The sequence below is a fragment of the Nuphar pumila genome, chromosome 2 (genome assembly GCF_984573655.1).
Source record: "Nuphar pumila chromosome 2, dmNupPumi1.hap1.1, whole genome shotgun sequence".
Taxonomy (NCBI): domain Eukaryota; kingdom Viridiplantae; phylum Streptophyta; class Magnoliopsida; order Nymphaeales; family Nymphaeaceae; genus Nuphar; species Nuphar pumila.
The window spans coordinates 30,392,666-30,405,886 of NC_143250.1; positions in this window are offsets into that span (position 1 = coordinate 30,392,666).

The window sequence follows — 13,221 nt, forward strand, 5'->3', positions numbered from 1 at the left end:
TTTTTTTCGTTTGCAATTTGATTAGAGAAGAAAATATAGTTTGTGTTCTTGTTTCATAATTTCTGATTTTTTTTACTAGCCGAGGCTTGTTTTTTACTAGCTTAGAAAAGGATGTGCTGAAATTGTGATTTTGGTGAAATCGGTTTTTTGCCGAGTGTAAGATGCAGTTTTTCTACTATGGTCTTGGTTATTATTATTTTTTATAGTGATTTTAGATTTCTGGGAGTCTGGAAAGAGTTAATGCACAGTCTGGTGAAGAAAAGATGATGCATTGATTCAACAATGTGATTAACCTCTTGTATTTGAGTGAGTTTTGCTTTATATGAATTTGGTTTTATGGTTTACTTGTTATCCCATACTAGTTGAAAATTTTGAGGCGTAATGTAAAAGAATGCATCTGAATTGATGTTTTGAAAATTTACTACAAGTTGGTGTGAACTTTGAAACAGAATCATGGCTACGAAGAAGTGGCATCACACCCTCTTCTGTTTGAACGTGTGCATAGTTTCTTATTTTCATTTGAAGTTGCAGTAACCTGTGTCTGAGTGTGATTTTTTAACAATTGTCTATAACATGACTGTGGAAGGAGTGTTCTTCAATGAATATTTTAAAATGAGGGGTGTCTTGTTGTCTTTTAAAGTTTGCAATGCAGTTATCTATAAAGCAAGTCGGTCTTTTATTTGCCAATTTTGTGTCTGAGGGTGACTATTTTTTCTGCCCATCAATGTATTAATAGCCATGAGGTAATAGAGTTACATGGATCCACCAGTTACATGAGATCCACTATGTGCTTCCAAATATCTTTGAGGTCCCTGATGCCATCATTTTTTAAATCATTTCATTCTCTTCATGAAAATTGTTTTAATGTCAATGATCTGTTTCAGTGCTACCTTTTCGGTTTCATCGTCACCTGCTTATTGTAAAACCATGCAGAGTTTGGTAGATGACTTGTACATGTAAACTACTTTAATATCCTGTTTAGCCATTCTTTCTAGGTACACTTGATTTTTGTTTTTGTTTTAATGGCCTTCATATGGGTATGTGTTGGTAGATCTACCTGTACCATTTAAAACTGAAACAAACACTAGATAATTAATGGTATAGCCTTACCGTGGTCCATTCTTATGTTATTCTTGTAAACAGTAAAAATTCATAAATTCTTCATTTTTCATTAGGTCTTTAACCAGGATGACATGCTCTATATGCAGAAAGTAAAAAGAAAATTCTAGGCCTCCTCATGATACATCTTATTGTGGCCAAAGCACATAAGTATGTTATGTCCAATTAATATTATACCTCTAAATGTTTCCTAATTTTATTTTTCACGTGCATTATATTTCTCTTTATTATTTGTTGCTATGATTTTTTTATTTTTTAACGTTCACTATGAGCATGATTGAATCAATATGCAGGTTTTTTAACTCCCTTAGAACACATATGAGCATGATTGAATCAATATGCAAGTTTTTTTACTACCTTAGAACACATATAAGCATGATTGAATCACATATAAAGTTTTTTAACTGCCTTAGAACACATATGAGCATGATTGAATCAATATTCAAGTTTTGCAACTGCCTTAGAACACATATGAGCATGATTGAATCAATATGCAAGTTTTTTAACTGTCTTAAAACACATATGAGCATGATTGAATCACATATAAAGTTTTTTGACTGCTTTATAACACATATAAGCATGATTGAACCAATATGCAAGTTTTTTTATTGCCTTAGAACACATATAAGCACAATTGAATCACATATAAAGTTTTTTAACTGCCTTAGAACACATATGAGCATGATTGAATCAATATGCAAGTTTTCTAACTGCCTTAGAACACATATGAACATGATTGAATCAATATGCAATTTTTTTTACTGCCTTAGAACACATATGACCTTAGAACACATATGAGCATGATTGAATCAATATGCAAGTTTTTTTACTGCTTTAGAACACATATGAGCATGATTGAATCAATATGCAAGTTTTGTAACTGCCTTAGAACACATATGCGCATGATTGAATCAATATGCATGTTTTTTAACTGTCTTAGAACACATATGAGCATGATTGAATCACATATAAAGTTTTTTGACTGCTTTATAACACATATGATGTAATAACCGCAAAATTTTAGGCATTTATTGAGATATATTATAATACAAATTTTATAGTATTGTGATTTGGGCCTGGGATCCAAGTTTCAGATCCAGGACCCATAAAGGAATCTTTATATATATTTATCTCATATAAACTTATATGTATATATAAGTGCAATAATTTTAATTAATTCAATTATTCAATGATAACTATTTAAGATAGGGCATATATGGGTCTAGGATCCACCTTATGGATCCATATATCCATATACATATATTGTAATATATATAAGATCATAATAAAATAAAGTCAGAAATAAAGAAAAATCATTATATTTTTTGGGTCTAATCCACAGTTGGACCCAATTGGATCCAACTTGTGGATCCACCATTATTTGCGTGACTGGATCCACATCCCTATTTTAGCCCGGATCCAAATTTTGATTCGGATCCCGAGTTGCGGGGTTCGAACCTGCACCCGGACTGTGCCTTATAAAGCAAAGAAAACAAGAATTGTGCCTAGGGCACGATTCTTGCAATTAGCGAAAGGGAGGAGGGGGGGGGGGGTTACAGAAGGCGTAATCGACCCCGTGTTTCTCATAAAGAGGAAAGGGGGTTCGGTGCGATAAAGGGGGAGTGGAGAGGGTCTCACCCTCTTCACTCGACCCTCTTTTTCTCCCTCTCTTGTGTGTTCCCTGCTTTGCAACAGCCAACCACTTCGGTCGATCCATAGCCATCGTCGCCGACGACCTCCCATCTGAGCATTTGCTCCACTCTCGATGAGTGAAGCCCCCTTTTTTCACCTCCTTGTTGTTTCCCCATCGACTCAAGCTCAACAATGAAGAGATTGACCCCAGCCGACCCTGCCCTTGCGACTGTAGCCTTCGATCGTCTGAAAACCAACAAAAAAAATGTACGGTCCTTCTTTGAATCTGGGTGAGGAATCGAATATGGGTTCGATCCGTGTATTGGTTCGAGATGAGAATCCATGGAAACCCTTTAGATGTATGTTTTCTTTGCTTTCAAGAACCAATGGGGTCTCCGCTCCACTAGGTAGAGCAGTTGGTGCAGGGCACTTTCTATTGGGTCATTGCAAGTTCGAAACTCAATAGAATGGTTGTATAACTGGAAGGATTCTGTAAGATTTTTGATATCGAGTGTGTCGGGTGTGTGTGCGTGTGAGAAACCAAAATAAATCCACGATTTAGGGTTTCTGTTAACCCTAAACGAAAACCCCAAATCCACGATTTGGGGATTTCGGATGTGTAGGTTTACAGTCTTCTTCCTCCGGTGTATTGTGTGTTGAGCATGTTGTGTAGGGTTCTCGATTGATTTTCTTTTGGGTTGCTCGTGGGTTGATTTTGAATGTGGGTGTCAAATTTTCTATTGCAGAGTTACCGTAAACCCCAAATCCATGATTTGGGGGTTTCAGATTTCCCTTGTGAACTAGAATTTCAGTTACCTAGGGGGTTTTCTGTCAACCCCAATCCAAAAACCCCAAATCCTTGATTTGGGGGCTTTTGATTCCCATCGTGGAGGGGGGGGGGGGGGGTGCTCAATTTTGATTTCTTGCTCAAAAGGCGATTGGTTCAGGATGTCTAGTATAAAAGATGTTCCATTAGTTCAGACTGCTAAGGGTGTCCAAGTAGTGTGAGTTCCTGTTTGTGGAACTCCTGTACTACTTTTATAGTTTATTTCCCGGGCTTGTGTTTAGTATAAACCCTTACGATGCGGGAAATGTGTATCCTTGTTTCATTTTCTGATAAATCTTTAAACAATATCATGTTGTTGTGATTCTCTCTTGTCAATTCCACGTTGTTGTTGTTTTCATTTCATACACCTTATCTGTCTGGGGTTAGGCCAATGAATCTTGTCCTATTATGGTGCTTTCAGGTTGCAAAACAAAATGCTTAATTTATGCTAATTGTTTCGACCACGACTACCAGTCATGGTGTTTGTCTGCTTGGTTATGTTGGATATGACCCATGCTATTTACGTTTAGAATGCTTTCCTTTTTGGTATGGGTTCATAGCATTATGCGAACCAAAAATGTTTATGAAAGCTTATGCATAGTCAGCTGGGATTGGTTGACAAGATCAGTCAGCTGGACTGAATTGACTATTTAGCTAGGAGGATAGCGGGTCCGGGATTAGTAAGCCCGACCAACTTCTCTAGGAAATGTAGAAACTTACACTTTTTGGCAGGTGGAGATGCAAAAGGATTATCTTGGTATTGCATCATTCTGATTATGCAATCATTAATGCGATCATGTGTTGGTTGTTGATATTTTTGTGAGCATGTATGCTTGATGAGTATATGTAATTTATGTGCACACTCACACACTCAAAGGAGATATGCATTGGTGAATACACGTATGTGATGTAGGTAACAGACATAATAAGGATGCATATGATTGAGAAATGACATGCTTATGATTGGGTTTATTTTGCATGAGTGCACATGCATTTGGCACTGTGGCCTAGTATTATGAATGAAACACTACTTTGGTTTGGCATGTGATGCATTGATGGCCTAAATGGACCATTATCGGCCTGAAAAGTCGTGGGTTGATTCCTTTTCATATATGTTTTGATTGCATTACTTAAACCATACAAGTTGGTATGACATACTACTACACTGTTCTAGTTGTCCTCACGGGCTGGAGTCCCGTAAGGGTCCCCGCAAGGGAGGATGCGGGTATTCACTTTACTTTTGCATATAGTGTTGCAAACTTAAAGAATTGACTTTAATAAAAATATAAGAAATAAGAACAGTGTAATATATGTTCTGAGATCTTCCATCTGAAGAATGAAGATCTTAGAGATCCGGTCTTGGGGAGACTGTGAGTATACAAAAACTCTGTGTGCTGAAATTTTATCCCCTGAATCCGATATTGAGGTTCCTACCATGGTTTTAGGGAGAGTTTGCCACTTTACCTTTGGGTGATGTATATGACACAATTGTTGTTTTTGGTACCAAGAAAGTAACACTTGTGGGCGTGGGGTGTCCCTTGTGTCCCTGACATTAGATGTGGAGGTCTAATATTCCAAACATAATTCAGTCGAGGGCTAAGTTTGGAATATAGTAATAAATTACAAATTATGTGTTAAGCTACCCTGAGAACCTAACTTGACCTCGAGGATTATACTCGTTTGGTGTATCCGCAGGCAACGATAAATAAAAAGAGGAAACTTAAAGTTGTATGCATTTAATAGGGCATGCATATAGAAAAAGAAAAACTTAAATGAAAGATAATAAAAGAGATTCATGCATTACACATAAATCATGCATTTTCCTGTTATACATTAGATCCTGCATATTTTAATTGTTCCCTCAATCCTTACGTGATGGTGAGTGTATAATGGTTACTTCTTATTGCTTGTTGAAGTTCTGTTATTTGCTACGACTTTAATGTTCCTGCATGCTAGCACTTATAACTGTTGCATGAATTTTTTTTTAAATGTTATATCTGCACTCACTCAAACTATTACATGAAATCTTATCTATATTCCTTCTCTCACCTGGTTTCACTAGAAGTAACTGTGCTCAGAATTTCGGTTCTGACACCCTACTTTATTGGTTTTTTAAAGAAATGGGTGATCAGTGAAGTCGACAGCTACTGGGAGGCACGAGAATCACACTTGGCCCTTGACAGTTTCACTAGTGGACAACGTGGCTCTTTTCGTTTGTCTTTTAGTTCTATTTTTCCTTTCAGTTATTTTGTTGTAGTCAGTTCTTTTGTTACTTCCTATTGAATAAATATTGTCCTTAAAATTCATTCTTGATTTCTAAATAAAGAGCTTTGCTTTGGTTATTATTGATGATGATTGTAAGTTCTTTTATGGTGTTGGCTATCCAATTGAAATTGGAACTGTGAGGACCCTGGGTTTCTGAAAAAAAATTTGCTCTGTAAAAAAAAAAATTGCATTTTCAAGGGGTATGAGTTGGGGTCATTACATATGAGCATTTTGTTTATATTTTGTTTATAATTACTAACATTTTGTTTTTCTTGCAGGATGCTGGAGATGATCAACGTAGAGGAGCTGGTGGAGGTATGGAGGGAGGGGTAGATCGAGAAAATGAAGAGGATGATGCCCCGAATCTTGACAACGATTAGATTCATGTATTTAATTTGTTTGACATACTTGTAACTAATTATAAATTGGCAAAGACTGCATTTGGTTGTTTAACTAAGAACTTGTGTTAATTTTGTTTTACCTGCATATGTATTTTTTGTGTGTACTTTGTTTTTTATAAGCAGGTTATATGAATTGTATAACGAGAAATTTTTCTTGAGTTTCATATTTCAAAAAAAAAAAAAAAAATTTAAAATTAGCAACGGATTAGCGATGGATATTTTCGTCGCTAATCCGTCATCAATTAAACTCAGTTGATGGGTTGCGACAGACTTTAATCCGTCTTTAACTTGCCGATCAGAATCTAGCAACGGTTTATATCCGGATATAATCCGTCGCTAATTAGCGATGGATATAAGCTATCACTAAGTCGTCGCTAATTAGCGACGGAGTCACGACAGATAAATTCTGTCGCAATTTAGTTACTAGGATTATGCGATGGACTCTATCCGTCGCTAAAGACATTAGTGACGGATAGCGTCCGTTGCTAATATGCATTTTTCTTGTAGTAAGAGAGAAAACTTAACAGATTCTTTTTTTTTCCTTACCCCTACTTTTGAGCTTTCAAAAGATTTGGACTGTTCTTGCCTGTTCCGTGTTCTTGTGAATAAAGATTTGGATTTATAGTAAGATCCTTCGGGAATAAATTCCTAATGGGAGCAAGTGTTTTGGTTCCAGATCCGAATTTAATTCCACCCATATATACTAAAAGTCACAATGACATGCTATTTTGGAGGCGTGCCATTGATGACACGAGTCTGATACATTATGACACGCCAATGGACCATGACAGTACAGGGCATTGATTTAATATTTTAAAATATTATTATTACCTTTTAATATTATTTTAATAAAAAATACAATTTTATATATTGAAACATCAGCAAAACAGTTTTTTTACTGATCAATATATTAAAAAATCCATGTCGCCACGTGCAGTTTTGAAAAAACTTTTATATAAACATGTGTGTCGAACTGGAGTCATCTATCGGCTCGTACACGTATCTTTGTGATTTCAAAGTTTAATTTCTTACCACATTGTTATTGATTCTTTATTTTTTTTTTCAAAAATAAGATACAATGACATATTTTTGTGAATAAAAATTTATTGTTTAATATATAAAAATTATTTTTTTGTTCTTTTAATATATAGAATGTATTGTTTACTGAAATATTGTGAATATTGTTTGCATGTATTGTACACCCAGCTTTGACCTTTTTTGGATTTATAACCCCAAGAAACCGCATCAGCACGACGACCTGAACACAGTGACTCACCCTGCCATACCTACCGTCATCATGCCGGTGACATAAAATTCTGAGGCCAGGACCCCTGTCTTTGGGCATTGACTTGCTTAGAGGGGTGACACCCCCACCACCCCACTAGGCCAACCCCCTTAGGGCTACACCCAGCTTCGACCTTACAGCAAGGGATATAAAAAACCAATTATACACTTGGCATGAGCCTTCCAAGGTTGGCTTGGAGTGACTAACCGGGCAGTCAGTCAATAAGGAAGGCCTGCAAGGAACTCAGTTAGGTCAAGACCGTATATGGTCTAACTTTGAGGTGTTGGCATTTAGGTCCGAGTGGGTGGAGGATCGGGTAAGGGTGAGAACCCATTATCTACAGCGGGTCACATCAACTTGGTGAAATTCAATATCTCAACTATGATTTTACACTTCATCCAAACTTTTAAGAGGCTTAGGAAAGTGGAGAAGAGGTTGATCAAGAATTTCAAAAAAAAATATTTGGAATGAAAAATTAGAAGGTAACTCACATGGGCTTTGGTGTGTTGGAATGATATTCAAAGCCTTTGGTTTTTGGAGGTTTGGGTATTCATGATATCTACAAATTTAACTTGGTACTTTTAGCTAAATGACTATGGGGGTGATTTGCAAGAAAGAAGGTAAAATTTTTATTGTTTTCAAAGAAAAATATGGTCTTTTCGAATGACCATGGAATTGAGTGGAAAACCATGCATAGATGGTATGGAGGTTCGGGTATTTGGAAGGAGTAGGCGGTGGTGGTTGATATTTTTGCCAATTTCAAAATGTTGGGGTGGGTGATGGTGAGCATATATACAAGATGTGTGGAGAGATGTTAACTCGCTTTAGGATGAATTTCCCAAGTTGTACCATATTGCCTGATGGAAATATTGGAAGGTGAAGAATGTACATGTACCTCATTTGCATGAGTGGTCTATTGTTTTAAAAAGAGATCCATCCGAGGTTGCTTTTGGACAATGAAGTACCCTCATGTCAGACCTCACTACGGTCACAGCCAGATAACATGGTATGGACGCTCACCAACGATGGTTGGTACTGTACAGCTTCGTTATACATGGCTATGTCTAGTCCATCGGTGGTTTGGATGCCAAAAGGTGCATTATGAGGAAGAGGGCTGCCTCGAGTGCCTCTTTGATGGGATGGTTAATCATACAACATTTATTTTGGGTTGCTCTTTCGTAAAAATATTGAGGCATTATGCATGGGATGATCTACGCATCGCATGGGAGGAACTTATTTTTCCTAGGCAAGTGTTGATTGTGGATCACCTTAGTCATCTTCGAAAGGGGTGGAGGTTTGTATGGCAGATTTGGTGGTTCTCGGCATGGAAGCTCATTTGGTTTGAGCGCAATGATCATATTTTTAGTGGGTTACAACTGTCATGCCCTGAAATCCCCGACCCAAGATTTTTATGTAAAAATTTTGTTTTCAACTTTCAATCAACAAAAAACAAAGTTTTTCAACTTGATGCTAGGGTCAGATGACTCTGGCGGGTCATAGTTAATCGAAAACACTTTTTAGAGATCAGATCACAAAAAACATCCATAACAAAAATTGTTTATTTACATATCAGAGTTCAAAAAATATTTACAACTTCTAGAATGTTTAGGATTCAAAATAAAACAAAAGTATCCTAAACGGGCCCTCGGATCTAAAAGTTTTGGCTCTGAATGCTGCCCTTGCCTCGCGCCATCTCTTGTTCATTGCTCATCTAAAATTTTTTTAATAATAAGGTTAGACTTATGATAACCTAGTAGACATCTTATCAATTTCAGGTAAAAAGCATAATATTTAATATTCACAATATAATATTCATGAATCTAGAAAGTCTAGTTTGTATCAATATGGATCTGATGAACTTATGTTTTGATATTTAACCCCTCACTGTGGGTACTCACTAGGGTAGCTTTGAGTCACAACTAAGACCATATGGGGTTTATTATGCTATATGTTTTAATATCCCGCACGACTAACTAACTTTATAACTTTGCAGGGGTGGAGTTCAATGACTGAAAAAGAAGTCCACCCTGGGCTACAAATAAGGATGCATCTTAACTTTCTGCAGAAGTATGAACACTACCCACCTAAGATATAAATATTTGATAGATCTTGTCACGTATCTTCGATGTCTAAGGACATCGAGTTATGCCACTTAAGGGGCTTATTAACAACAATATTCATCGGAGTTTGTACTACCTACCCTTTCCAAGGTAGGGCTAAACTTGAATGAAACATTTCAGGGTATTGATGGTTTGGACACCCCATCTAGGTAGCCAATATTTTATGACATAGTTATATATTCTTTCCTATTTAGTATTTCTCGGGCCTCTTTGGCACTAAGGAGTACATTGCTTGTGAAGGCAGATCCCTTTGCTTGTATGGGCACTTCGCCTAAGAAGACGGGTCCCTTTAAGTGCATGCATATGCATGGATTATTCTATCTTTTAGAGATGCTCTGGCGCTTTTGGCTTTTCCGTGCACTTCGCTTGTGTAGGCGGATCCCGAGTTTCATATTTATCAAAATATCACATACTACAAGAGTTTAGATCATATTTACAAAGGTTCTTTGAACCTTGGCTCTATTTTTGGAGTTGTATGTATGCTCATTAATAATGGCCTTTATATATGACTCGTAGGGTTTTACGAACCCTAACTCAATATGTAATGACCCCAACTCATCCCCATTGAAAAGTGAAAATATATATTTTTAAAACAATTGCGAAAACCAAAACTCAAGGATCTGGTGCCTCACAGACTTAACCACTTCCAAACCACAAGGGATCTCTACACTGAACCATCCAATCAAGATAACTAACTTTATTAATAAAAAATCAAAGTCTGAGAACATAATTAAATTAAAATTTAAAATCATAGATCCATATTTTTTAAAAATAACAAAAGGTAAGTCACGCAGTCTCGTAGGCTCCCTGTGGCAGTCGTCCTCATCACTGAGCTTCAGGTCCTATGAAAAACATAGGAAGTACTAGGTAAGAATCAAAGATTCTTTGTACGAATTCTTTTAAAAATCCAAATAGGCAAGAAAAAGTATAAATCAAATTCATGCAAGTATTTAGAGAAGATATAACAATCTCATAAATCAATTATCATTCAAGCATTTTAAAAGCAATTATCATGCAATAACAATATTCCACTTGAAACAAAACAAATAAAAATGCATGAACTAATGCAGAACAGTAAATACCCACAATTCCAATGCACATGCATGAGCAATTTGCATGAGTGGTCTATTATTTTAAGAAGAGAACCATCCAAGGTTGCTTTTAGACAATGAACTACCCTCATGTCAAACCTCACTTCGGTCACTTTGTCATAGCAGCTAGATAACATGGCACGGGGCTCACCAACGATGGTTTGTACTCTACAGCTTCGTTATACATGGCTATGTCCAGTCCATCGATCGTTTGGATGCCAAAAGGCGCATTATGTGGGAGAGGGCTGCCTCAAGTGCCTCTTTGATGGGATGGTTAATCATACAACATTTATTTTGGGCTTGCTCCTTCATAAAAATAGTGAGGCATTATGCATGGGATGATCTACGCATCACATGGGAGGAACTTATTTTTCCTAGGCAAGTGTTGATTGCAGATCACCTCCATCATCGTCGAAAGGGGTAGAGGTTTGTATGGCAGATTTGGTGGTTGTCGGTGTGGAAGCTCATTTGTTTTGAGCGCAATGATCATATTTTTAGTGGGTTACAACTATCATGCCTTGAAATCCCCGACCCAAGATTTTTATGTAAAAATTTTGTTTTTAACTTTCAATCAATGAAAAACAGAGTTTTTTAACTTGATGCTCGGGTCAGACGACTCTGGTGGGTCATAGTTAATCAAAAACACTTTTTAGAGATTAGATCACAAAAAACATCCTTAACAAAAATTGCTTATTTACATATCAGAGTTCAAAAAATATTTACAACTTCTAGAATGTTTAGGATTCAAAATAAAATAAAAGTATCCTAAACAGACCCTAAGATCCAAAAGTCTTGGCTTTGAATGTTGCCCTTGCCTCGCGTCATCTCCTGTTCATTGCTCACCTAAAATTTTTATAATAAGGTCAGACTTGTGACAACCTAGTAGACATCTTATCAATTTCAGGTAAAAAGTGTAATATTTAATATTCATAGTATAATATTCATGAATCTAAAAAGTCTAGTTTGTATCATAACAGGTGTGCAGTAGTGTGGATATGATGAACTTATGTTTTGATATTTAACCCCTCATTGTGGGTACTCACTGGGGTAGCTTCGAGTCATAACTGAGACCGTACGAGGTTTATTATGCTATGTGTTTTAATATCCCACACGACTAACTAACTTTATAACTTCGCACGGGGCAGTTTAATGACTGGAAAAGAAGTTCACCCTGGGCTACAAACAAGGATGCATCCTAACTTTTTGCAGAAGTATGAAAACTACTCACCTAAGATATAAATATGTGATAGATCATGTCTCGTATCTTCGATGTCTAGGGACATCGAGTTATGCTACTCAAAAGGCTTATTAACAACAATATCCATTAGAGTTTGTACTACCTACCCTTTTCAAGGTGGGGCTAAACTTGAATAAAAAATATTGAGTTTTCTTTCTTAACAAGTGTTTTATTACTGTATCAGCCTCTTATAAACATTTCAGGGTATTGATGGTCCGCACACCCCATCTAGGTAGCCAATATTTTATGACATAGTTATATATTATCTCCTATTTAGTATTTCTCTGGCCTCTTTGGCACTAAGGAGCACATTGCTTGTGAAGGTGGATCCCTTTGTTTGTATGGGCACTTTGCCTAAGAAGACGGGTCCCTTTAAGTGCATGTGTATGCATGGATTATTCTATCTTTCATAGATGTGTTGGCGCTTTTGGCTTTTTCGAGTGGTTCGATTTTATGTTATTTTTCTTTGGATGAAATCCTTGGGAACCAGATGGAGTTCCTGATTTCTGCCTACCCCAGTAAATTCATGTCATGGAGAAACAAAAAAAATAAGAGGAGGCAAGTTATTTCCAATGAAAAATTTGGCAATCCTAAAATCTGTCTTTTTTCTTTCCATGTCATACATTGACTGATGGGATCATGACTCAATTAGTGAGGTCCGCATGATTGAGACTAGCAATTGTCTATTTCTTAAGTTTGTTTCCAAGCCACCTTTAATCTGTTGTCACTTTCTCATGTTAATTTCCGTGATTATAATGTTACTTTCTCTTTTAATGGTTTCTGCATATATGAGTTTCATTTGCATTCCTACTGCAGCACAAAAATATATTTTACTGTTGATACTCATGAGTCATGTTATGTACCATTTTTTCTTTGTCATTGTTACATGGACCATTTTTATTCTCCAATTCCTCGACACCTTCACTGGAACACACACAGTTTCTTTCTTCTTCTTTTTTCATCTCCATGAGTAAAATAATCAAAATTTACTTGAAAAATGCAAAACAACAAACCTTCTGATAGTCTCTAATAAAAACCTAAATTAGCATTCATGTTAAAAAGTCCCTTTGGGTATTGATGGACACACATGATATTGTTTTGCATATTGTTGGAATGAGTTGCTGACAACCATTGTGATGTAATCATCATTTTTCATAAACCTTGGATATCCGTTCTGTAAAAATGACTGTACATGTTTACTCATTTTCCAGCATGCATGGAGTTGTCTTCGGCCCCTTTCTGCTT